Source organism: Phyllobates terribilis, unplaced genomic scaffold (genome assembly GCF_046119375.1).
Source record: "Phyllobates terribilis strain yellow unplaced genomic scaffold, ASM4611937v1 Scaffold_7__3_contigs__length_470593459, whole genome shotgun sequence".
Lineage (NCBI taxonomy): Eukaryota > Metazoa > Chordata > Amphibia > Anura > Dendrobatidae > Phyllobates > Phyllobates terribilis.
The window spans coordinates 182,449,242-182,474,615 of record NW_027362767.1 but is presented as its reverse complement, the minus strand read 5'-3'; the positions used below and the strand labels follow the sequence as shown (position 1 = coordinate 182,474,615).

Sequence of the window (25,374 nt, the reverse complement as noted above, 5' to 3'; positions counted from 1 at the left end):
GTATGTATGTATGTAATATATATATATATATATATATATAGATATATATATATATATATATATATATTAGTCCTTCACTGTCTACTAACCCCCTTAATCCCTACATCTAGTAAGGAACTCTAAATGTCTCCCTCCATCCTCCCCATTCATCTCACCTCCTCAGAACTATTCCTCAATATTCACTTCTGTGTCTCCTAACACAGACAGCCACCTCACGGCCCCTCCTACTCCTACCTGTTAACACTTTCCCTGCTCCTTCTGACTGCTGGCGATATTTCTTCTAATCCTGGTCCTCCTCACCACATCCCCACAGTCACTTCCACCTCCTATCCACGATCTGTTACAAACTCTCGCAACCTTTCTAAACTTATAACTATAAGTTACTACAGACTCTCTCTTCTCTTGGCATCAAAGACTTGGCCGTATCTTGTATCTCCTAACCTAACTTGGATACCTAACAGACAGGACATTCAGTGTCTCCCACTCACACATCACCTCCTCATCTCGCCTCCTATCTGTCGGTGTCCCGAAAGGTTCACTTCTAGGGTCCCTGCTCTTCTCCATTTACACCTTCGGCCTGGGACAGCTCATAGTCTCACGGCTTTCATTATCACCTCTATGCTGATGACACACAGATCTACCTCTCTGGACCGGATATCTCCTCCCTACTGACCAAAATCCCACAATGTCTGTCCGCTATCTCATCCTTCATATCTGACAGATTTCTAAAACTTAACATGGACAAAACTGAATTCATCATCTTTCCATCGTCTCACTCAACCCCCTCAACTGACCTATCCATCAAAGTCAAAATCAATGGCTGCCCACTCTCCCAGGTCCAGCAAGCCCGCTGCCTCGGAATAACCCTGGACTCTAACCTCTCCTTTAAACCACATATCCAAGCCCTTTCCACTTCCTGCTGACTCAAACTCAAAAATATCCGCACATTCCTCAACCATGAATCTGCAAAAACACTAGTGCATGCCCTCATCATCTCCCGCAACCTCCTGCTCTGTGGCCTCCCTTCTAACACTTTCGCACCCCTCTAATCTATCCTAAACTCTGCTGCCCGACTAATCCACCTGTCCCCCCCACTATTCCCTGGCCTCTCCTCTGTCAATACCTTCACTGGCTCCCCATTGCCCAGAGACTCCATGTTGGAATCCTCCTGTTTGTTTTTTCCATCTTGTATTTTGCGGTCACGTGACCATCTGCCTTTATATTCCAGCTCCGCCCTTCTGGCTGTGCTGGACTTCAGTGTTTGACTGTTTCTCTAGCCAGGTGCTTCTGTGCCTTTCTCTGTCAGTACGTTTGGTCCTTCTGGGACCTCTAGTACTTTGTCTGTTTGTCTTTTTGTGTTCTGCAACAACTTCTCTGTTTAGGAGGTGTCCCATTTTTGTCCCAGTCCTTAGTTCTTTTAGGGACCCCTCTCCTTATGCTATAGGTCTTCGTTCAGACTAGCCAAGGACTAAGGCGGGTCTGTTCGCTAGGAACAGGCAGCCCGCTACATCGTAGGGATTCAGCTTAGTTTTACTGTAGGGACAGTTTTCCCTTATTTTTCCTTACTTCATGTTGCAGATCATAACAGTAAGTCCAGCCCAAAAAACTAAAAGGAAAGAAATTCGGGGATCAGTATGGTTTCCATCTAGGATTTGGCTCAAAGCTTGCAGGGATTGTCTCTGGAGGTGGCCGAGCTCCAGCAACACGTGAGTAGCTGTTCTGAAGCGCATTTTGTGGAACCCAAGGTAGGACTGCCTGATGTTTTTTATGGTAAACAGCAAGATTTTTTTTCCTTTAAAAATGCTTGTTTGTTATTTTTTCGTTTGAGACCAAGGTCCTCTGGGAATGAATCACAGCGCATTGGTTTTATTATGTCACTTTTGCACAAAGAACCACAGGGGTGGGCCTTTTCTCTCCAACCTAATGATCCATGTTTAAGGTCTGTAGAATAATTTTTTTCTGCTATGGGGCTATTATATGACGATCCTGATCGAATCTCATCTGCTGAGGCATTTGAATCAGGGATCAGGTGATGTTGAAAATTATTGCACACACTTCAGAAGATGGGCATCAGAAGTTAAATGGAATGATCCAGCTCTGAAATGTCTATTTCTTGCTGGTCTGAGTGAAAGGGTTAAGGATTTGCTAATTGCATTCCCCGCACCTGAGACTCTGCAGGATGCCATGCAATTAGCTGTTTGTGTGGATAGGAGACTGAGATTTAGACAGAATGAGGTAAAGACTCCTGTAATGCCAGGTCCTAGTCCCCAGAAAATCTGCTCTGACGGCGGAGAACCGATGGAGGTTGGGGCAAAGTCGCTCCCCTCTCAGGAAAGAGACCGGAGGTTCGCCGAGGGATAGTGTCTTTATTGTGGTAAAGCTGACCATTTGATTAAGTATTGTGAGCTTCGTTTAAGTAAAGAAAAAAAAAAGGTCAGTTACGCCCGTATAGCTTGTTTACGCTCTGCAGGAGTATTTCTTTCTCGGAGTACTACTTTACAGGAAAATTTGATTGAATTTCAGCCATTTGTGGATTGTGGTTCAACAATTAATGTGATTGATAAAGGGTTTTTGGAAAACCTTAAATTGAAATCCAAACCTTTGTCATCACCTTTTTTTGCGATTGCAATTGATAACACTCCCCTGAAATGTATGTGAAGTTTTGCAGTTATTGAGTGATAATTCACTCTTTGCTAAGCTGGAGAAATGTGAGTTCGCCGTGCAGAAAATTAGATTTTTGGGCTACATTGTCTCCAGCGAGGACTTTGAGATGGACCCTGTGAAGGTTCAGGCTGTGCAGGAATGGCCTAGGCCTATTGGTTTGAAATCTATGCAGAGATTTTTGGGTTTTGCCAATTATTACAGGAAATTCATTAAGAATTTTTCTGTAATTGTTAAGCCTCTGACCGATCTCAGCCGGAAAGGTGTGAATACGGCCCAGTGGACTACTGAGGCCATTGAAGCGTTTGAGTATCTCAAAGAGAGGTTCAGTTCTGCCCCTATCCTTATGCAGCCTGATGAGACCAAGCCTTTTTTGGTCGAGGTCGATGCTTCATCGGTGGGGGTCGGAGCAGTTTTGTCTCAGGAGAACAGGGATGGAGTACATCCTTGTGCCTTCTTTTCGAAAAAAATTTCAGAAACCGAACTGAATTATGATGTTGGAAATCGGGAGTTGCTGGTTGCTGGCTATTAAACGCGTGTTGAGGCGCGCTATCAGCTCCCTCCCGGCAGAGCCTGCACACCGCATGCAACATGTCACACGGTACAATGTTATTGTCATACTTATGAACAGCACTAAAGCTATGTGGTTTTAGCACATGCACTGAACATGCACCACATAATAGCTCTTTACTGATTGCTCACTTTGAATGGTTTCCATCTTGGCTATATAAAGGGACCTGGTTGCAGACATTTGATCAGCAGAGTATATGTGCCTGCTTATTTGCAGGCTCTGCTATGAACTCAGGTGCACCCTGTATATATGGCATTATAACCTGACCATACTATAGTATATGGTTAATACTGATCTGAATGAGATTATATCCGATTATCAGACTACCACTCTTTTTGCAATCTTTATTTAGATATACACTGGTGCTATCGTATACATCTACTTGCAAGTGTTGCAGTGTTCTGTCCATGGGGGATACGGTCTCCTTCACTGGGTTTTTTCATCTGCCTAACCTGGTCGTGCTTCTCATACTAGCCATCACTAATGTAATGTAACTTTTTATGGTTCTTCTATCTATAGAATAATAAATACATATTTTCATTAAGAGCTCCCTCTCTGGCTCCTCTTTTGGAAATTCATGCTAACTACAAATATAGTTGATATTTTGGATACAAATCTCTCCCCTCTTTGGTAATAATTAAAAACTGTTATTTATTGAAGAACCTAGGTTTCTGAGGTTTCATTTTTAGCATGTTTTAGTTTTTTCTTCAATAAAGAACAATTTTTAATTATTTCCTGTTGGATGTGCCGGTGGATTTCCCTTTTCATTTGCTTGTGATCACCAATGGGTGCGGCACCCTCAGGATGGATTCCGGCTGACAGATGGTTTTGAAATCGACAACGTGGTAAGCTTTCTACAATTCCTCTCCCCTCTCCCTTCTATACCTGTCTTATTCAGTGTCTGTGGCTGGAGGTCTGGAGACCTCCAGAGTGTTTGAGGGTAAAAAGACACTGACTGACCATGAGCTGGTGGACCCGCCATATTGGATGGACTGTTTACTTTCTGTTTTGTTACACTGTGCAGCACAAGGCTTTCTTTTGTTTACTTCTGGAAGTGCAGTTTATGCAGCATAATAAACCGGCCTTGGACATTTTTAAAGAGACAGTAAGTGAGTACCGAACCCTACAGTATATATACAGGACAGGAAGAGTGGTACTGTGCAGTGTATATATACAGGACAGGAGGAGTGGTACTGTGCAGTGTATATATACAGGACAGGAAGAGTGGTACTGTACAGTGTATATATATACAGGACAGGAAGAGTGGTACTGTGCAGTGTATATATACAGGACAGGAAGAGTGGTACTGTGCAGTGTATATATACAGGACAGGAAGAGTGGTACTGTGCAGTGTATATATACAGGACAGGAAGAGTGGTACTGTGCAGTGTATATATACAGGACAGGAGGAGTGGTACTGTGCAGTGTATATATACAGGACAGGAGGAGTGGTACTGTGCAGTGTATATATACAGGACAGGAAGAGTGGTACTGTGCAGTGTATATATACAGGACAGGAAGAGTGGTACTGTGCAGTGTATATATACAGGACAGGAAGAGTGGTACTGTGCAGTGTATATATACAGGACAGGAGGAGTGGTACTGTGCAGTGTATATATACAGGACAGGAGGAGTGGTACTGTGCAGTGTATATATACAGGACAGGAGGAGTGGTACTGTGCAGTGTATATATACAGGACAGGAGGAGTGGTACTGTGCAGTGTATATATACAGGACAGGAAGAGTGGTACTGTGCAGTGTATATATATACAGGACAGGAAGAGTGGTACTGTGCAGTGTATATATACAGGACAGGAAGAGTGGTACTGTGCAGTGTATATATACAGGACAGGAAGAGTGGTACTGTGCAGTGTATATATACAGGACAGGAAGAGTGGTACTGTGCAGTGTATATATACAGGACAGGAGGAGTGGTACTGTGCAGTGTATATATACAGGACAGGAGGAGTGGTACTGTGCAGTGTATATATACAGGACAGGAAGAGTGGTACTGTGCAGTGTATATATACAGGACAGGAAGAGTGGTACTGTGCAGTGTATATATACAAGACAGGAAGAGTGGTACTGTGCAGTGTATATATACAGGACAGGAAGAGTGGTACTGTGCAGTGTATATATACAGGACAGGAGGAGTGGTACTGTGCAGTGTATATATACAGGACAGGAGCAATGGTACTGTGCAGTGTATATATACAGGACAGGAGGAGTGGTGCTGTGCAGTGTATATATACAGAATAATACAGGTACTGAGAATTACACCCAGTATACAGGACAGGAGAAGTGGTACTGTGCAGTGTATATACAGAATAATACAGGTACTGAGAATTACACCCAGTATACAGGACAGGAGAAGTGGTACTGTGCAGTGTATATATACAGGACATGAGAAGTGGTACTGTGCAGTGTATATATACAGGACATGAGAAGTGGTACTGTGCAGTGTATATATACAGGACAGGAGGAGTGGTACTGTGCAGTGTATATATATACAGGACAGGAAGAGTGGTACTGTGCAGTGTATATATACAGGACAGGAGGAGTGGTACTGTGCAGTGTATATATATACAGGACAGGAAGAGTGGTACTGTGCAGTGTATATATACAGGACAGGAAGAGTGGTACTGTGCAGTGTATATATATACAGGACAGGAAGAGTGGTACTGTGCAGTGTATATATACAGGACAGGAAGAGTGGTACTGTGCAGTGTATATATACAGGACAGGAGGAGTGGTACTGTGCAGTGTATATATACAGGACAGGAGGAGTGGTACTGTGCAGTGTATATATACAGGACAGGAAGAGTGGTACTGTGCAGTGTATATATACAGGACAGGAAGAGTGGTACTGTGCAGTGTATATATACAGGACAGGAAGAGTGGTACTGTGCAGTGTATATATACAGAATAATACAGGTACTGAGAATTACACCCAGTATACAGGACAGGAGAAGTGGTACTGTGCAGTGTATATACAGAATAATACAGATACTGAGAATTACACCCAGTATACAAGACAGGAGAAGTGGTACTGTGCAGTGTATATATACAGGACAGGAGGAGTGGTACTGTGCAGTGTATATATACAGGACAGGAGGAGTGGTACTGTGCAGTGTATATATACAGGACAGGAAGAGTGGTACTGTGCAGTGTATATATACAGGACAGGAAGAGTGGTACTGTGCAGTGTATATATACAGGACAGGAAGAGTGGTACTGTGCAGTGTATATATACAGGACAGGAAGAGTGGTACCGTGCAGTGTATATATACAGGACAGGAGGAGTGGTACTGTGCAGTGTATATATACAGGACAGGAGCAATGGTACTGTGCAGTGTATATATACAGGACAGGAGGAGTGGTGCTGTGCAGTGTATATATACAGAATAATACAGGTACTGAGAATTACACCCAGTATACAGGACAGGAGAAGTGGTACTGTGCAGTGTATATACAGAATAATACAGGTACTGAGAATTACACCCAGTATACAGGACAGGAGAAGTGGTACTGTGCAGTGTATATATACAGGACATGAGAAGTGGTACTGTGCAGTGTATATATACAGGACAGGAGGAGTGGTACTGTGCAGTGTATATATATACAGGACAGGAAGAGTGGTACTGTGCAGTGTATATATACAGGACAGGAGGAGTGGTACTGTGCAGTGTATATATATACAGGACAGGAAGAGTGGTACTGTGCAGTGTATATATACAGGACAGGAAGAGTGGTACCGTGCAGTGTATATATACAGGACAGGAAGAGTGGTACTGTGCAGTGTATATATACAGGACAGGAAGAGTGGTACTGTGCAGTGTATATATACAGGACAGGAAGAGTGGTACTGTACAGTGTATATATACAGGACAGGAAGAGTGGTACTGTACAGTGTATATATACAGGACAGGAGCAATGGTACTGTGCAGTGTATATATACAGGACAGGAAGAGTGGTACTGTGCAGTGTATATATACAGGACAGGAGGAGTGGTACTGTGCAGTGTATATATATACAGGACAGGAAAAGTGGTACTGTGCAGTGTATATATACAGGACAGGAGGAGTGGTACTGTGCAGTGTATATATATACAGGACAGGAAGAGTGGTACTGTGCAGTGTATATATACAGGACAGGAAGAGTGGTACTGTGCAGTGTATATATACAGGACAGGAGGAGTGGTACTGTGCAGTGTATATATATACAGGACAGGAAGAGTGGTACTGTGCAGTGTATATATACAGGACAGGAGGAGTGGTACTGTGCAGTGTATATATACAGGACAGGAAGAGTGGTACTGTGCAGTGTATATATACAGGACAGGAAGAGTGGTACTGTGCAGTGTATATATACAGGACAGGAAGAGTGGTACTGTGCAGTGTATATATACAGGACAGGAAGAGTGGTACTGTGCAGTGTATATATACAGGACAGGAAGAGTGGTACTGTGCAGTGTATATATACAGGACAGGAGGAGTGGTACTGTGCAGTGTATATATACAGGACAGGAGGAGTGGTACTGTGCAGTGTATATATACAGGACAGGAAGAGTGGTACTGTGCAGTGTATATATACAGGACAGGAAGAGTGGTACTGTGCAGTGTATATATACAGGACAGGAAGAGTGGTACTGTGCAGTGTATATATACAGGACAGGAAGAGTGGTACCGTGCAGTGTATATATACAGGACAGGAAGAGTGGTACTGTACAGTGTATATATACAGGACAGGAGGAGTGGTACTGTGCAGTGTATATATACAGGACAGGAGCAATGGTACTGTGCAGTGTATATATACAGGACAGGAGGAGTGGTGCTGTGCAGTGTATATATACAGAATAATACAGGTACTGAGAATTACACCCAGTATACAGGACAGGAGAAGTGGTACTGTGCAGTGTATATACAGAATAATACAGGTACTGAGAATTACACCCAGTATACAGGACAGGAGAAGTGGTACTGTGCAGTGTATATATACAGGACATGAGAAGTGGTACTGTGCAGTGTATATATACAGGACATGAGAAGTGGTACTGTGCAGTGTATATATACAGGACAGGAGGAGTGGTACTGTGCAGTGTATATATATACAGGACAGGAAGAGTGGTACTGTGCAGTGTATATATACAGGACAGGAGGAGTGGTACTGTGCAGTGTATATATATACAGGACAGGAAGAGTGGTACTGTGCAGTGTATATATACAGGACAGGAAGAGTGGTACCGTGCAGTGTATATATACAGGACAGGAAGAGTGGTACTGTGCAGTGTATATATACAGGACAGGAAGAGTGGTACTGTGCAGTGTATATATACAGGACAGGAAGAGTGGTACTGTACAGTGTATATATACAGGACAGGAAGAGTGGTACTGTACAGTGTATATATACAGGACAGGAGCAATGGTACTGTGCAGTGTATATATACAGGACAGGAAGAGTGGTACTGTGCAGTGTATATATACAGGACAGGAGGAGTGGTACTGTGCAGTGTATATATATACAGGACAGGAAGAGTGGTAGTGTGCAGTGTATATATACAGGACAGGAGGAGTGGTACTGTGCAGTGTATATATATATACAGGACAGGAAGAGTGGTACTGTGCAGTGTATATATACAGGACAGGAAGAGTGGTACTGTGCAGTGTATATATACAGGACAGGAGGAGTGGTACTGTGCAGTGTATATATATACAGGACAGGAAGAGTGGTACTGTGCAGTGTATATATACAGGACAGGAGGAGTGGTACTGTGCAGTGTATATATACAGGACAGGAAGAGTGGTACTGTGCAGTGTATATATACAGGACAGGAAGAGTGGTACTGTGCAGTGTATATATACAGGACAGGAAGAGTGGTACTGTGCAGTGTATATATACAGGACAGGAAGAGTGGTACTGTGCAGTGTATATATACAGGACAGGAAGAGTGGTACTGTGCAGTGTATATATACAGGACAGGAAGAGTGGTACTGTGTAGTGTATATATACAGGACAGGAAGAGCGGTACTGTACAGTGTATATATACAGGACAGGAGGAGCGGTACTGTGCAGTGTATATATACAGGACAGGAAGAGTGGTACTGTGCAGTGTATATATACAGGACAGGAAGAGTGGTACTGTGCAGTGTATATATACAGGACAGGAGGAGTGGTACTGTGCAGTGTATATATACAGGACAGGAAGAGTGGTACTGTGCAGTGTATATATATACAGGACAGGAAGAGTGGTACTGTGCAGTGTATATATACAGGACAGGAAGAGTGGTACTGTGCAGTGTATATATACAGGACAGGAGCAGTGGTACTGTGCAGTGTATATATACAGGACAGGAGGAGTGGTACTGTGCAGTGTATATATACAGGACAGGAGGAGTAGTACTGTGCAGTGTATATATACAGGACAGGAAGAGTGGTACTGTGCAGTGTATATATACAGGACAGGAAGAGTGGTACTGTGCAGTGTATATATACAGGACAGGAAGAGTGGTACTGTGCAGTGTATATATACAGGACAGGAAGAGTGGTACTGTGCAGTGTATATATACAGGACAGGAAGAGTGGTACTGTGCAGTGTATATATACAGGACAGGAGGAGTGGTACCGTGCAGTGTATATATACAGGACAGGAAGAGTGGTACTGTGCAGTGTATATATACAGGACAGGAAGAGTGGTACTGTGCAGTGTATATATACAGGACAGGAAGAGTGGTACTGTACAGTGTATATATACAGGACAGGAGGAGCGGTACTGTGCAGTGTATATATACAGGACAGGAAGAGTGGTACTGTGCAGTGTATATATATACAGGACAGGAAGAGTGGTACTGTGCAGTGTATATATACAGGACAGGAAGAGTGGTACTGTGCAGTGTATATATACAGGACAGGAGCAGTGGTACTGTGCAGTGTATATATACAGGACAGGAGGAGTGGTACTGTGCAGTGTATATATACAGGACAGGAGGAGTAGTACTGTGCAGTGTATATATACAGGACAGGAAGAGTGGTACTGTGCAGTGTATATATACAGGACAGGAGGAGTGGTACTGTGCAGTGTATATATACAGGACAGGAGGAGTGGTACTGTGCAGTGTATATATACAGGAGGAGTGGTACTGTGCAGTGTATATATACAGGACAGGAAGAGTGGTACTGTGCAGTGTATATATATACAGGACAGGAAGAGTGGTACTGTGCAGTGTATATATATACAGGACAGGAAGAGTGGTACTGTGCAGTGTATATATACAGGACAGGAAGAGTGGTACTGTGCAGTGTATATATACAGGACAGGAAGAGTGGTACTGTGCAGTGTATATATACAGGACAGGAGCAGTGGTACTGTGCAGTGTATATATACAGGACAGGAGGAGTGGTACTGTGCAGTGTATATATACAGGACAGGAGGAGTGGTACTGTGCAGTGTATATATACAGGACAGGAAGAGTGGTACTGTGCAGTGTATATATACAGGACAGGAGGAGTGGTACTGTGCAGTGTATATATACAGGAGGAGTGGTACTGTGCAGTGTATATATATAGGACAGGAGCAGTGGTACTGTGCAGTGTATATATACAGGACAGGAGGAGTGGTACTGTGCAGTGTATATATACAGGACAGGAGGAGTGGTACTGTGCAGTGTATATATACAGGACAGGAGGAGTGGTGCTGAGAGTAGCAGCTGTCTGTGGAGCTCAAGCACTTCCAGGAGGAGGGTTGTCGTCTGCCTCTCTTCTCCCCAGGGAGAGGCAGGCTTACTGGGAGGCCGGCATGGCTTCCCAGCCTCCTATCCCCCGGTCTATGCCGGCGGGGGAGAAGGAGCCTCAACAACCAGCCCAGGAAGGAGTGAGGAGATCGGGAAGGGTGAGGAAGAATACATCCACCTGCTCCAACCCCGAGACTGTTCACCGCCAGCCCAGAGAGGGAGACCGGGGCACCCCCCAGGCCCCAGGAACAAGAGCCCAGCAAGATCCTGGGGGGAGATGAGCTCCAGCGAGTCCACAAGTTCCTTCTCCTCCCGAGTGGTCGCCACGTTGCGAGAGTACGAGGACGCCGGCAAAGCACTAACCCAGCTGAAAGAGGAGCTGAGGGAGGCCCGGGTCCTGAACACCCGGGCGTCCAACAAGGAGAGACCCGCGACCTCCCAGAGGGTTAAAGCCCTCAGAGACGAGGTGGTCAGGATAGTGCTCCTCCGGGAGGGGATTGAGAAAAGCGCAGGTCCCTTCCTGGAGAGGTTTAAGAACCAGCGGCGGTTCTCAGAAATGAAGGGGTTAAACACCTCAGGAGAATCGCCAGCCGGCGTCCTTAGTGAAGAGGAGGAGGAGGATGAAGAGGTGACTGGAGTCTCAGTTGCTGGAGCCAGTGAGGGGCAGAGCCGGAGCTCAAGTGGTCTCCCTGCAGGGCAGAGGACTCCCACAGCAGAGGCTGGAGTGTCGGGGGAGGAGGAGGAAGGAGGACTGCTGAGGGAGATCCGACTGCTGGAGTCTCCAGTGGACCTGACGCGGTTTTCCTTCGGTGAGGACAAACCAGTGGAGGAGACAGGGAAGAGGAAGAAGAAGAAGACCGGAGGAGCTGCACAGGAGGTGGTGAGTTATAAGTATGTACCAATGTCTGATGTTGCACCTGCCACCTTCTGTTTAAACCCCACCAAACCTAAAGGCACGGGCTCTGCAGTGGGCTCGAGGCAGAGGCAAGGTGGGGAGAGGAGGCGGACGTCCGGCGATGCTGCCATCTGTGCGGGGAACAGTGCAGGGGGCGAGGCTGTGGAGGTACTCACAGCGCCGGACATAGGGAGTTCTGTGGAGTTTCCCACCCTGCCCTCTGCGGCTAAGCCGGTTATCACCGGGGCTGGGGGGGCAGGGAAGGATGTGAAAAACACATCAGCAAAGAACACTGGGCACACTGCTGCGACAGGTGGGCAGTGTGCCCCAGCGCCCAAAAAGGACACTAAGACCCCAAAGTCTGTGGGTGCAGGGCGGGCAGAGGTGCCGAGAAAACAGTCTGGCCAGAACAAGGACCAAAATGCTGCAGTAGGGGGGCGGGGCGCTCCAGCAGACGACCTGCAGAAAGCCAGCAGCAACCAAAGGGAAACGGGTGTGGTGCTGCAGGGAAAGGAGTCTCTGGAAGTGCTCCCCTCCCCCGGCCCAGCAGGTGTGAGTGCAGAGACACCAGACACAAGGGAGAAAGGAATGGAGGTGACTGTGGAAGGTGCAGAGAACAGCAGAGGAAATGGGGTGACAAGTAAAGAGAATAGAAATAGTGGTGTAGTGAATGATGGGAGTAATGGTGGAGCAGATGGTGAGAGTAATGGTGGAGCAGATGATGAGAGTAGTAGGAATGGTGGAATTAGTGGTACAGTGAATGATGATGCAGCAAATGGTGGGGGTAGTGGTGCAGTGAATGATGATGTAGCAAATGGTGGGGGTAGTGGTGGAATGAATGCTGGGAGTTGTGGGAATGGTGGCAGTTGTGGTGTAGCAAATGTTGGGGGTAGTGGTGTAATGAATGGTGGGAGTAATGGTCCTGCGAATGGTGTGAGTAGTAGTGGAGTGAACGATGGGAGTAATGGTCCTGCGAATGGTGTGAATAGTACTGGAGTGAATGGTGGGAGCAGCACTGGTGTTGGTGGGGGGGAAGTAGGTGCTGGTCCCGCTGCCCCCCCAGCATTGGCGGGGGCTTCAGCCCAAAGCTATTCAGAAGCTGTCAGTGCTGGGGGTAGTAGTGCGCCCTCGTCTGGTGGCCCTGGGGATGGTGACTTGCAACAGCAGCTCCTGGACGCCCTGAGGAGAGGGGAGAGCTCCATCACTGTAGAGGGGAGGGAGGTTGATCTGTCTTTCTGGATAGAGAGACATGGTCTTTCAGCCTTCCGAGATAGAGGGGCAGAGACTGTCTGGTCTCTGCCGACAACGGGGCAGAGGAGTAACCGTAGGAACGTGGTCCGTCTCCAGTGGGTAAGCAAGGATGCCTGTCCTGATAGGTCGAAGGTGGTTGAGCTCCTGCTGGGGATGGGCTTTGCGGCATATGACATCTTTGCCTTGATCCATCCCTATGGGACCTCCTACTTCAATGTCAGCTTCGTGAGACCGGAGGGCCTTGAGCTTTTCTGGTCTCGCCATGAGCTGGCTCGGAGTCGCCCCGAATGGCATGGTCTCTTTCCCCTGGCAATAACTCGCCAAGATTCAGTCAGGAAAGTGACCGTTCTGACTAGTAACGAGTCGCTTTCCTGTATGGACATTACCACCTGGGTGAGTAGATACGGAGAGGTCACCAATATTCCCGAAAAGAATCTGGATGACCATGGTATCTGGTCAGGGGCCTGGACCTTCATGGTGAGATTGAAGGTTTCGGGAAACACTGTTACCCATATCCCCTCCTCAACCTTTTTGGGGAGGGATAGGATCTTGATTTTCTACCGGGGGCAGCCTAAGGTCTGTCACAGGTGCGGTAGCCCCACACACTTCAGTGCGCAGTGTACCACCCAGAAATGCGCACTGTGTGGGGACCTCGGTCATCTTGCTGCTGCCTGTCGCAGGATTAGGTGTAACTTGTGTGGTGACCTCGGTCACCCGTTCAGTCGCTGTCCGCGTTCCTTCGCCAATGCGGTCCTGAAAGCGGCAAGTGTGGAACAGGCGCAAGCCGGGACTAATCTTGCCGGTGAAGGGACCAGTAGGGGCGGGGGAGGCAGGGATCCGGTGAGGAGCAAGCTGCCGCCATCCACCATCAGGCGGCAGGAGAAGCGCCGTGGGGACAGGGGGCAGGGAGTAATGTCCCTAAACTCTGACCCAGGTACTTCACTTGCAGCTGAGGATCCTAAAGACAGTGAATTGAGCGAGGAAGTCAAGAGACTTGAAAGGGAAGAGCGAGAGGACGCCACGTCTTCCCAGGAACCCTCTTCTGGTGACAGTCTAGATGAGGGAGAGGGGGAGTGGTCACAGAAAAAGAAAAAGGGTAACAGGAAAACGGCCAGAGGTAGGAGGGGGACCAGGTCTCGAGCTGCCTCTTTGGAGTGCGACCCCTCTGACTCTCTGGCCATGATCCAAGCGCCATTGGAGGGTTCAGCCGCCCCCCCTCTGGTGGATCTCTCCAACCGGTTCGGGGCTCTCCAGGACCTCCCTCTGGAGGGGGGAAGTGGGGACCCGGGGCCGGAGGTTGCGGACAAGGTGGTTGGGGCTCAGGAGATGGCTGGGTCTTCCTCTCGGGGGGCAAATACAAAGCCCTCTGGGGGGATGACTAACCCAGGACCACCAGACGAGGGCAAGAATCTATGTAAGGAGAGAATGGATGAATCTGTTTGTCTTAAGCGCACTAAAAACCCGTCATTATCAGAGGAAGAGGTTGGGACTGTCAGTGGTGGGAAGAAAAAGGCTATCTAATTCAATCAATCATGATGGCGGCACCCACCCCGTTGACGCTGGCAACTATTAATGTTTGCAGCATAAAGTCAGATGCGGCAAGGTACACGGCCTTTCATTTTCTCGGCCAACTTGACGCCGACATTTTGTTTTTGCAGGAGACCAGGTTGACCGATATATCAACCTTGCATAAAGCAAGGCGGGAGTGGAGGCATGGGCCCTCCTACTGGTCTCTTGCGGCCGAGCCGTATAGCGGGGTGGCGGTCCTTTTTAAGACCGCAGCGGTTGAATGCAGACGAGTGATCGAATTAGAAATGGGGAGATGCTTGATCCTAGATGTCTCCATGGGGGGACAAGAGCTTCGGCTCATTAACATCTATGGTTCCTAGTCCAAGTGGGACCGCAAATGTCTCTTCCTGAAGATCAAACCTTTTTTATTTTCGAGTCGGCAGGTGGTCTTCGGAGGGGATTTCAACAATGTCACGAGATCCTGTGATAGAGGAGGTTCCGGAGACCGGCTGGCTTATGACTGCGTCGCGTTAAACAGGATAGTGAGTGAGGCTCGCCTGGTGGATGTCCACATCCGGCACAACCCGGGCGACACGGGATTCACCTTTTTTAGAGGTAGTCAGTGCAGGTCTAGGCTAGATAGGTTTTATTTGAAGGAGGAGGCCGTCTCTTCGCCGTTGTCGGTTGTGGAGGTGGAGTTCTCCGATCACTGTTTGATTATGTTTTCTCTCAACGTTACAGAGACTCCTCGGATGGGAAGAGGCTATTGGAAGCTGAATTCATCACTCCTTGAGGAAGAAGCTGTAAGACGGTCTTTTGAGGAATTCTTTCAGAGCCAGGTACCATTGCTGGGCCTAAGTAACACTAAGTCGGAGTGGTGGGAGATGTTCAAACATCGGGTGGCGAGATTCTTCCGGCAGCTCTCGAACCTCAGAAGCCTGAACAGGGATCGCCTGTATCAGAGCCTGAGGAGGAAACTCGAGCATCTTGTCTCGACTGGAGATAGCCGCGAGGAGATCTCCAGAGTGAAGTCCTTGCTGAAGAGGTGTCAGTACAATAGGCACGCATCTTTGGTTTTCGAGAGGGACTACGGGAAGTACTGCTCGCCCGACCCTTACAGAAACTGTAAGATGTCAGTGAATAGTAAGATAGTGACGGGGCTGGTGGACAGTACGGGGTCCCTGAGAAGGTCCAGATCAGGGATCTTGGAGGTTGTCAGTTCCTACTACTCGCACCTCTTGGGAAGGAGGGAGCTTGATCGTGACGGGATGTCGGCTTTCCTGGCTGAATCTGTTCCTGAGCCAGGGGCTGACCTCTCGCTGGGCGATTTGGCAGAAGCGATCAAAGAAGAGGAAGTGAGACTGGCGATCGATGGGCTTAGGCCCAAAAAGTCGCCAGGTCCGGATGGCTTAACATCCGAGTTCTTTAGGACCTTTAGGGACTCTTTGGTCCCCCTCTTGACTCAGGTGTTTAACGAGTGTCTCTCCTCGGGCACTCTGCCGAGATCATTAAGGAGGTCAGCTTTGATCATTTTGTCAAAGGGTAAGGATCCGTCACGCATTGAGAACTGGCGTCCCATAGCACTTCTCAATGTGGACAGGAAGATTTTGGCTAAGATACTTTTCAACAGGCTGGTGAAGTTTGCACCCCGGCTCCTTTCGGAGGTTCAGCACTGTTGCGTTCCTGGCCGTAGCACTTTTAGTGCTGTTCTAGGTGTCCGAGAGGCCGTGGAGCAAGGCAGGGCGGGCCTCTGGAAGGGGTTCTTGCTGACCCTGGATCAGGCAAAAGCCTTTGATCGGGTTAACCACGAGTACCTCTGGTCCACTCTTTTGAGGTATGGTCTGCCTGGAGGGTTTGTGGACTGGCTTAAGACCTTGTATGCAGGGGCTGAGACTTTCCCTCTGGTGAATGGGTGGATTGGACGACCTTTTGGGGTAGGATCCGGTGTCCGTCAGGGCTGTCCTCTTAGCCCTTTGCTTTACGCGTTTGCGATCGATCCCTTCCTCAGAAGGATCGATTGTAGACCGTTGGCGGGGGTGCGGATGGGCGGGGCGGCGCCGGAGACTATCCTGAGGGTGGTGGCCTACGCGGACGATGTCACCGTCTTTGTTTCTTCGCAAGAGGAGGCAGCAGCGGTGATGTCAGAAGTGGAGCGCTACTCGGAGGCATCCGGGTCCAAGGTCAGCCAGGATAAGTGTGAGAGTCTCTGGCTGGGAGGCGGAGATCCCGGGTTTGATCTTCCGGACACCCTCCCCGAACCCCAAGAACATGCCAAAGTCCTGGGCATCGAATTCGGCCAGGGTGATTACCCCACGAAAAACTGGGAAGGCAGAATCAAAGGTGTCGCCCAAAGAGTGGACCAATGGAGGGGTTGGTCTTTGACCCTGAGGGAAAGGGTTGGCCTGTGCAAAGCTTTCCTGCTCCCCTTGCTAATCTACCTGGGCAGCGTCTGTGTCTTGCCAGAGCCTCTCTGGACACGGGTCTACAGTCTGTTCTTCCAGATGTTATGGGGGAACAGACTGAACCTAGTCAAGCGGGAGGTCACTTACCGCACGAGGAGACTAGGGGGTTTGAATATGGTGAACCCCGTGGTGTTCCTAGTGAACACTTTCTTGAAGGTGAACGTGGCAAACCTCTGGAAAGAGAGGGCTCCTCCGTGGGTATTCTCCTGCAAGGGATGGTTTCAGCCTTTCTTCCAGGAATGGGAGACAGGGGGAAGATTGAAGGATCTTCGCACACCACACGGGCATCTCCCGGCTTATGTTACCCCGGTTCTGAAAATGATCCGCCGGTGGGGTCTGGGAATGTGGGAGGTGAGGTCCCTCCCGAGGAAACTCCTCGATATGAGGGTCTTGCTTTCTCATTTTCAGAGTCCATTGGCCCTCAAAGACTGCCCAAGTCGGGATCTGGAGGTTGGGTTGAGTTTGTTAAATTCTACCAGGATCCCCGAGAAGTACTGGGACTTGACTTGGCGCTGCTTCCATGGTAAGCTGTATGTGAGGTATAATTTGAAGTACAGGAGCTCCGAGGACAGGAATTGCCCCCGTGAGGCTTGTGCTAACGTGCTGGAAAGCATGGAGCACTTCCTGCTTCATTGTCCCTTTAATACAGAGGTGTACAACAGGGTGGGGGCTTCCATTGGTTGGCCGCGGCTGGCTACTCTGTCCTACGCCGGGTGGGCCTATGGAGCGTTCGGAGACCTTGGGAGAAGGGACCGAGACACTTTATTCATAGTCAGCGCAGTGGTGAGGTATTTCACGTGGAACGCACGAGTTTTAGTCTCGACGCAGAGTAAAATCCTCCATGTAGATGAAGTCTGTAGGAACATCCTAGGTGACCTGGTGAAGGTACGTTCTCTGGAGTATGAAAGACTGGGTGCCCGGAGGGCGGCCCGTCTCTGGAGGGGCTTTTCCTTCAGGGTGCCTTAGTCCGGTAGTACTCCTATATCCTGGTGGTGGGCCGATGTCTTTTCACCCTAGATTTTTGTTTTGTATTTCTGTCTCCTGAATAGAAGGTTTGCCGGCATCGAACTTGAGCCTTGGATGGTGAGTGTGTAGGTTGTGTTCTGTATATATTGTATATAATGTATAATAGGGGGTTTTAGTTAGGTTGGGTGGGGGATTTGGGGGGGTTTTCATCGGCGGTGATAAGAGGACTGATCTGGCCTGGTCCAGGCCCCGCCTGGGGAAAAACTTTGGGGCCTGATCCTAGCTCGGAGTAATCCTGAACTTTGTGGCCAGAGCTGGATCAGGGGTGGTGGGATAGTTAGTGTAGGTCTGTGTTTTATGTATATATATTAAAAATTACAAAAAAAATATAAAATATAAAAAAAAAAAAAAAAAAAAAAAAAAAATTGTTCATGTCACTATTGTATATATTGTTATTTTTGTTTTTCTGTGGTGTGAATGAGGTGCGGTAAGGGGGTGACTAAGGTCAGGCAGTGGGACCAGTAGGTTAGTGTTAGTTTCTGGTTGTATATACGTTATATTAGGTTTAGTGTTTTATTGTATATAATCTTGTATATAGGACGGTGTTTTATGTGTATATAGGACGGTGTGAGCGTTGTGTGGGATTGTATATAGTAGTATGAATGAAGCTGGGCCAGGGGTTTTATAGGTTTTATAATATTTATTTCCTGTATATATATATATATATTCCTGCGGTGATTTATTTTGTTTCTATTTTCTGTGATTTGTCGTCTTGTTTTGTTCTTATGTTCGGTGTCCTGTAATGTATTATTGTTCTGTCATGTACTGTACTTATTCTATCAATAAAAAAAAGACCTGCAGTGTATATATACAGAATAATACAGATACTGAGAATTACACCCAGTATACAGGACAGGAGAAGTGGTACTGTGCACTGTATATACAGAATAATACAGATACTGAGAATTACACCCAGTATACAGGACAGGAGAAGTGGTACTGTGCAGTGTATATATACAGAATAATACAGGTACTGAGAATTACACCCAGTATCCAGGACAGGAGAAGTGATACTGTGCAGTGTATATACAGAATAATACAGGTACTGAGAATTACACCCAGTATCCAGGACAGGAGAAGTGGTACTGTGCAGTGTATATATACAGAATAATACAGGTACTGAGAATTACACCCAGTATACAGGACAGGAGAAGTGGTACTGTGCAGTGTATATATACAGAATAATACAGATACTGAGAATTACACCCAGTATACAGGACAGGAGAAGTGGTACTGTGCAGTGAGTATATATACAGGACAGGAGAAGTGGTACTGTGCAGTGTATATATACAGAATAATACAGGTACTGAGAATTACACCCAGTATACAGGACAGGAGAAGTGGTACTGTGCAGTGTATATATACAGAATAATACAGATACTGAGAATTACACCCAGTATACAGGACAGGAGAAGTGGTACTGTGCAGTGAGTATATATACAGGACAGGGGAAGTGGTACTGTGCAGTGTATATATACAGGACAGGAGAAGTGGTACTGTGCAGTGAGTATATATACAGGACAGGAGAAGTGGTACTGTGCAGTGTATATATACAGGACAGGAGAAGTGGTACTGTGCAGTGAGTATATATACAGGATTGTGCAGAGTATATACAGGACAGGACACGTACTACTGTGGAGGAAATTTCTGAGAGCCGTCTTTTTAGTAGTAGTGACCAGGCAGCTTTGTATTATGATCATTTTTGCTTATTATTAAATTTGCTAAAAAATATGTCAAATCAGAAGCCAATTGCAGAGAGATGGGAGAGGAGTGCAGATCCATTCTTTTCTGCGGTGCGGTCATTCATGTACTTCTAGAAGAATCACCCCATAGAGATCAGTGCTTACCTGTGAAGGTGGGCGGCATCCTGTAGACCCCACAGCTCCTCGTGTCTGTTTAGTGCTTGGTACTGAGAGTGATCACAGTCACTTTTCTGAGGTTGGATCCGCCCTCGTTTTCCCAAAGTTGTCCCTAAGCTCAGTTAGTCACTCACGGGATCTGGGGCAGCGACTCATTCATCTCGCGATACCTATCCTACGCTACAGTAGGTGCAGCGGTTTCACCATTCACTGCCGCAAGCTCCGGATTTATCTAGTATTAGTGTGTACTGCTATACACTGAGCTACTGTATCCTGTACTGAGGAGCCGGTGTATTCCTCGCAATCCTATGGATTTTAATGAAGGTCCAGATAAAGGACCAAAACGTTAAAATCATCTATTTTTTTGTATTTTAGCTATTAATTACCTTTACTGCTCATCTCGTCGACTGCTGAGTTTCGCGTTTGGATTTATATATGGTTTGGAACCATGAAACATACCTGGAGAGCCGCACGCTAGAAACAGCGCCACCCATGGTTTGCGTTAGGCACTGCAGCTGGCTATTGCATTCACATACAAATGCAATCTTTCTACAAGCCACCAGGGGGCAGCATTTCTATTCTCTGCAACAGGCATATCCAGAAACCATCAGTCCTGACTACATGTAAAGTTCCTGTCACCTGAAAAAGTAAGTACCGTAATTCTTTTTTTGGGCTCAAATCAAACAGAAACATCTTTCTATCTATCCAAAATGTGTTAATTACATGTTAACAATTCTGACATCAGTAAGCCTTCTTATTTTAACACAGTGAAAATATTAACGATAGCAATCATTAGAAACAGCCAGCATCATCAATGACTTCAGATCAATATTCGACTAGAACGAATGAACAACTAAAGAATGGTGTCCGCTCAATACACAACACCCAAATATTAGCCTTTATCTTTAAAGACCCCTATTGACACCTTCAATACGCCAACGTGGTAAATCGTTTCAAGATTAAAAGTGATTTTATATAATAAAAAATGTAAAAAAAAAAAAAAAAAGGCCATTGTACATGGAAAAATAGAGTAGTTGGGAGAAACTACTGACTCAGAAATGTTGGTGATCGGTAGGAGTGGGGGGGGCAGGATGGGTTGGATGAGTAAGGAGGGAAGGGGTTGAAAAAAAGTTGTCTGGAGTAGACATAGTTTTCTTACCTCATTCTGGAGACGCCTCTCGGTGCTGGATAGCATGTGATTGCTGAGAAGCCGGAAGTCATCTGATACTTTTTTATACTGTGCAACAAGTCAAAGTCTAGAGAAACTCCTCCTCCCTGTCACTATGCTGTAATGTGCTCTGTCAATTGGTTACAGCTAGAAATAAGTGGAGGATCCTGCATCCCTATAGGGGAAAGTCTTCTTGCACAGCCAAATCGGATCGCCTGCTTTACACTGAGAAGGGGCAGAACCCAAAACACTTAGATTGTGGTTTGGCTTCTTATCACAAGTCATGTGGCAAGGCTTGTTAAAAAGTGACGTTTTTTAAGGTTTTTACCCCCATTAAGTGGTGCTAGAGTTTAAGTTTATTTTACTCACTTATATAGTACCATTAATTCCACGGCACTTTACAGACATTATCGTCACTGTCCCTATTGAAGCTCACAATCTATATTCCCTATCAGTATGTCTTTGGAGTGTGGGAGGAAACCGGAGAACCCAGAGGAAACCCACACAAACACAGGGAGAACATACAAGATCCTTGCAGATGTTGTCCTTGGTGGGATTTGTACCCAGGACCCCAGCGCTGCAAGGCTGCAGTGCTAACCACTGAGCCACCATACAGTGCTAACCACTGAGCCACCATACAGTGCTAACCACTGAACCACCATACAGTGCTATCCATTGAGCCACCATACAGTGCTAACCACTGAGCCACCATGCAGTGCTAACCACTGTGCCACTGTGCAGTGCTAACCACTGAGCCACCGTACAGTGCTAACTACTGAGCCACCATGCAGTGCTAACCACTGAGCCACCATACAGTGCTAACCACTGAGCCACCATACAGTGCTAACCACTGAACCACCATACAGTGCTAACCACTGAGCCACCATACAGTGCTAACCAATGAGCCACCATGCAGTGCTAACCACTGTGCCACTGTGCAGTGCTAACTACTGAGCCACCGTACAGTGCTAACTACTGAGCCACCGTGCAGTGCTAACCATTGAGCCACCGTGCAGTGCTAACCATTGAGCCACCATACAGTGCTAACCACTGTGCCACCGTGCTGCCCTCTCTGAAGAGGCTATTTTCATGGTTTATTTTAACTTTATAGGAGCCCATACACCTTCAATAACCGACTACCAAAAGTTCTCGTTCAGCCTCCAGCTGTATATAATGTATCCGCAAGACATAGACAATGAATGGACTGCACACTCCCCATATGTATACTGCACATGGGGAAAAAAACTCAATTTTGTCAACAAATTTTTAGTTTGTTTTGCCATTCAGAGCAATATAGGCTCTACCCACAAGGCTCGTTGGGAGTTGCGTTTCGCCTGGTATCCATTTTTTCCTTGTCATCCTTCAGCAGCAGCACCAATGGGGATGTTATCCTCCTGGAACAAAGGACAGGTGATAGCAATTAGGTTACATTGTCTTCCGTCTATATTTACACCTACTGTTTCCCCTCCTTCTCTTGTTTTTTTCTTCTGTCTTCCTGAAGGGGCAGGTGGTAATGTTGGGGAGTATCTCTTTTTTTCTCATTTTCTATAGATCCTTTCTTTGGGGCGCTCCTGTCTGTGTGGGTCCACATGGATGGCAGTGCTGATCATTGTCTTTTGTTTATATATAAATATGTTTGGGGCAGTGCTGACCCATCACAGGGTTAATATTTTGAGCCTGCAGGGACTACACCCTCCTGGTCATATCATGTTGCTAGAGATTAACCACCATTTCTCAGCAGGGCTGCTGCCAGGCTGATCTGGATTAAAGGTATAGGGGGCTTTTTTCCCTATAGAGAGCTGTGTTTTTCTCTCTGCCCTGCAGAGATGAGGTATGCCTATATAGTTCACATTTAGTATAGCGGACTCTCTTCTCTATCCTCAGAGGTCTCAGGGCTCAGCGGATCGAGGTTCTGGGAGAAGAAAGGCTTCAGGAAAACTGACGCACCTGTCAAGCCGATCTTGCAATATTCCACTTCCAGATGGCAGTGAATATTATTTTTGCGCAGATTGCAGACAGTAGGATTACCCTATAGAGGAGCAAGACCCCTCTAACAGGAAACTTATCCTGTGGATGAAGGACTTTGTACATGATACATTCAGACAATATAACCAAGCTTCATCCTAAAACAGACTGGGATATGATGAAACTCCCCGAGTCCATCTCACCCAGATCAGGGACCCTGAGAAGGTCTCTCCTCCCAGATAATCATAGGATAAAGGCCCCGTCACACTTAGCGACGCTGCAACGATCCCGACAACGATACGACCTGTCAGGGATCGTTGCTGCGTCGCTATGTGGTCGCTGGTGAGCTGTCAAAGAGGCAGGCTCACCAACGATCAGGGGAGCAGCGACATCGTGGAAAGAATCTTTCCACGATGTCCTGCTCCTGGTTACCAGCCTGCTGAAGCAGGAGCAGGCTGGTAACTATGGTAAACATCGGGTTACTAGGGGCACACGCGCTCCTAGTAACCCGTTGTTTATCATGGTTACCACTCTGCTACAGTGAGCGGGAGGTTACCGCTCACTTTAGCAGGCTCGTAACCATGATAAACAACGGGTTACTAGGAGCGCGTGTGCCCCTAGTAACCCGATGTTTACCATAGTTACCAGCCTGATCGCTGCTCCCGCTGGTCACACACAGCGATGTGTGCTGACCAGCGGGAGAGCAACGGCCAAAAAATGGTCCAGGACACTTTGCAGCGATCAGCGACCTCACAGCAGGGGCCTGATCGTTGCAAAGTGTCACACACAGCGACATCGCTGGTGAGGTCACCAAAACCGTGACACAGCAGCGATCTCGCTAGCGATCTCGCTATGTGAGACGGGGGCTTAAAGAACAGTTCACTCTCTGAGAGCCACCAGGAGATTAATTTGTTCCCACTAGAGAAGATGTTTACGATGGTTAAAAATCTGGATCCTGAGAATGTTCTGTATGCAGAGATTATGGGAATTGTGAATGAGTGAAAAAACCCTGATAAAGGTCCTTTCCTAAATAAGAGATTTAAATCAATGCATGTGATTGATCCAGAACAGGAGAACATGTTGGGTGAACCCCCAAAGGTTGACACAGCTGTGATAAATATGTTCAAACACACAGTCGTGCCATTGAGGATGGTTCCAATTTTTCAGATCCTATCCATCTATAGTGTAGTACGCACAAGTTATTTACCTGCTGCGGCACAGGCTAAAGCCTCCATTTCCTCTTACTCTGTGGCCAGAGATCTCAAGTCTTGGCTCCTCCAGATGGAGGGTGACATCTACAAAGGAGACTCTAGAGATAAGATTCTGACATATTTCAAACAAGTGGTGTTACCATCGAATTTCCTGTTTGACACCACAGTGCAACAATTCAGGCTATCCACCCGTACCATGGCATTATCTACCACAGGCAGAAGGGCACTCTGGATAAAACCATGGGGGGCAGATGTCCCTTCTAAGAGTGCCCTCTGCTCCATGGAATTTGAGCCCGTATGTCTTTTCTCAGGAGTCCACTAGTAGGGGAAACGTTGTCTCTTTTCTTCCACCAATGTAGGGTCTAGTAAGGATCTTTGGGTCCTAGATATAATGAAAAAACAATTCCTTTTGCAAGAGATCTATCAGGGAATTTATTGAGATGGCCAGAGGGCAAAAGCCCACTTTACAACTGGAGATACTGCAAAAAGGGGACAGAAACTTACGTTCTCTGGACAAGTTGACGTTCCACGCCGGAGAAATGATATCCTCCCTGAGATGGTGGCTTCATTTCAAGAACGGCAGACCCTTTGCTCCCACTGTGTAGACAGTAACGAATGCATCTCTTAACAGGATAGGTACCCACATGAAGGGCAAGAAAGTGAGTGGGACAGGGTCTCCAAGAGATAAACTCCTGTCGTCCAAACTCAGAGAAATGAGAGCAGTTCAGAGAGCTCTCTTTCACGTTTATCCAACCATCCAATGGAAAGCCGTAAGGATCAGGTCCAACAATCTGACGACAGTATCCTATATAAACCACCAAGGAGGCACAAGATTCATACCATTCTCACTGGAGGTGGCACCGATCTTTATCTGGGCAGAGACCCGAATGAAATGCTTGACAGCCATACATATCAAGGAAAGCTGAAATGTCTTAGCAGACATACTTAGTTGTGATCTATCCCTTCCAGAGGATTGGTCTTTGGACCAAAGCATTTTCCATCAAATTATGAAATTATGGGGGAGCCCTCAAATTGACTTGATGGCTACCTGTCAAAATACAAAGGTAGA

General features: G+C 46.9%; 1 protein-coding gene across 2 annotated transcripts in view; it reads right to left on the bottom strand.

Annotated features, from left to right (window-relative positions):
• Positions 1-21,272, bottom strand: part of LOC141154111 (uncharacterized) — a 41,060-nt gene extending 19,788 nt beyond the window's left edge. For both annotated transcript variants that reach the window (XM_073639579.1, XM_073639580.1), the window contains exon 1: positions 21,121-21,272. The gene's annotated coding sequence lies outside the window, so the exon portion shown is untranslated. The remainder of the gene's footprint in view (positions 1-21,120) is intronic.
• Positions 21,273-25,374: the final 4,102 nt, after the last annotated feature.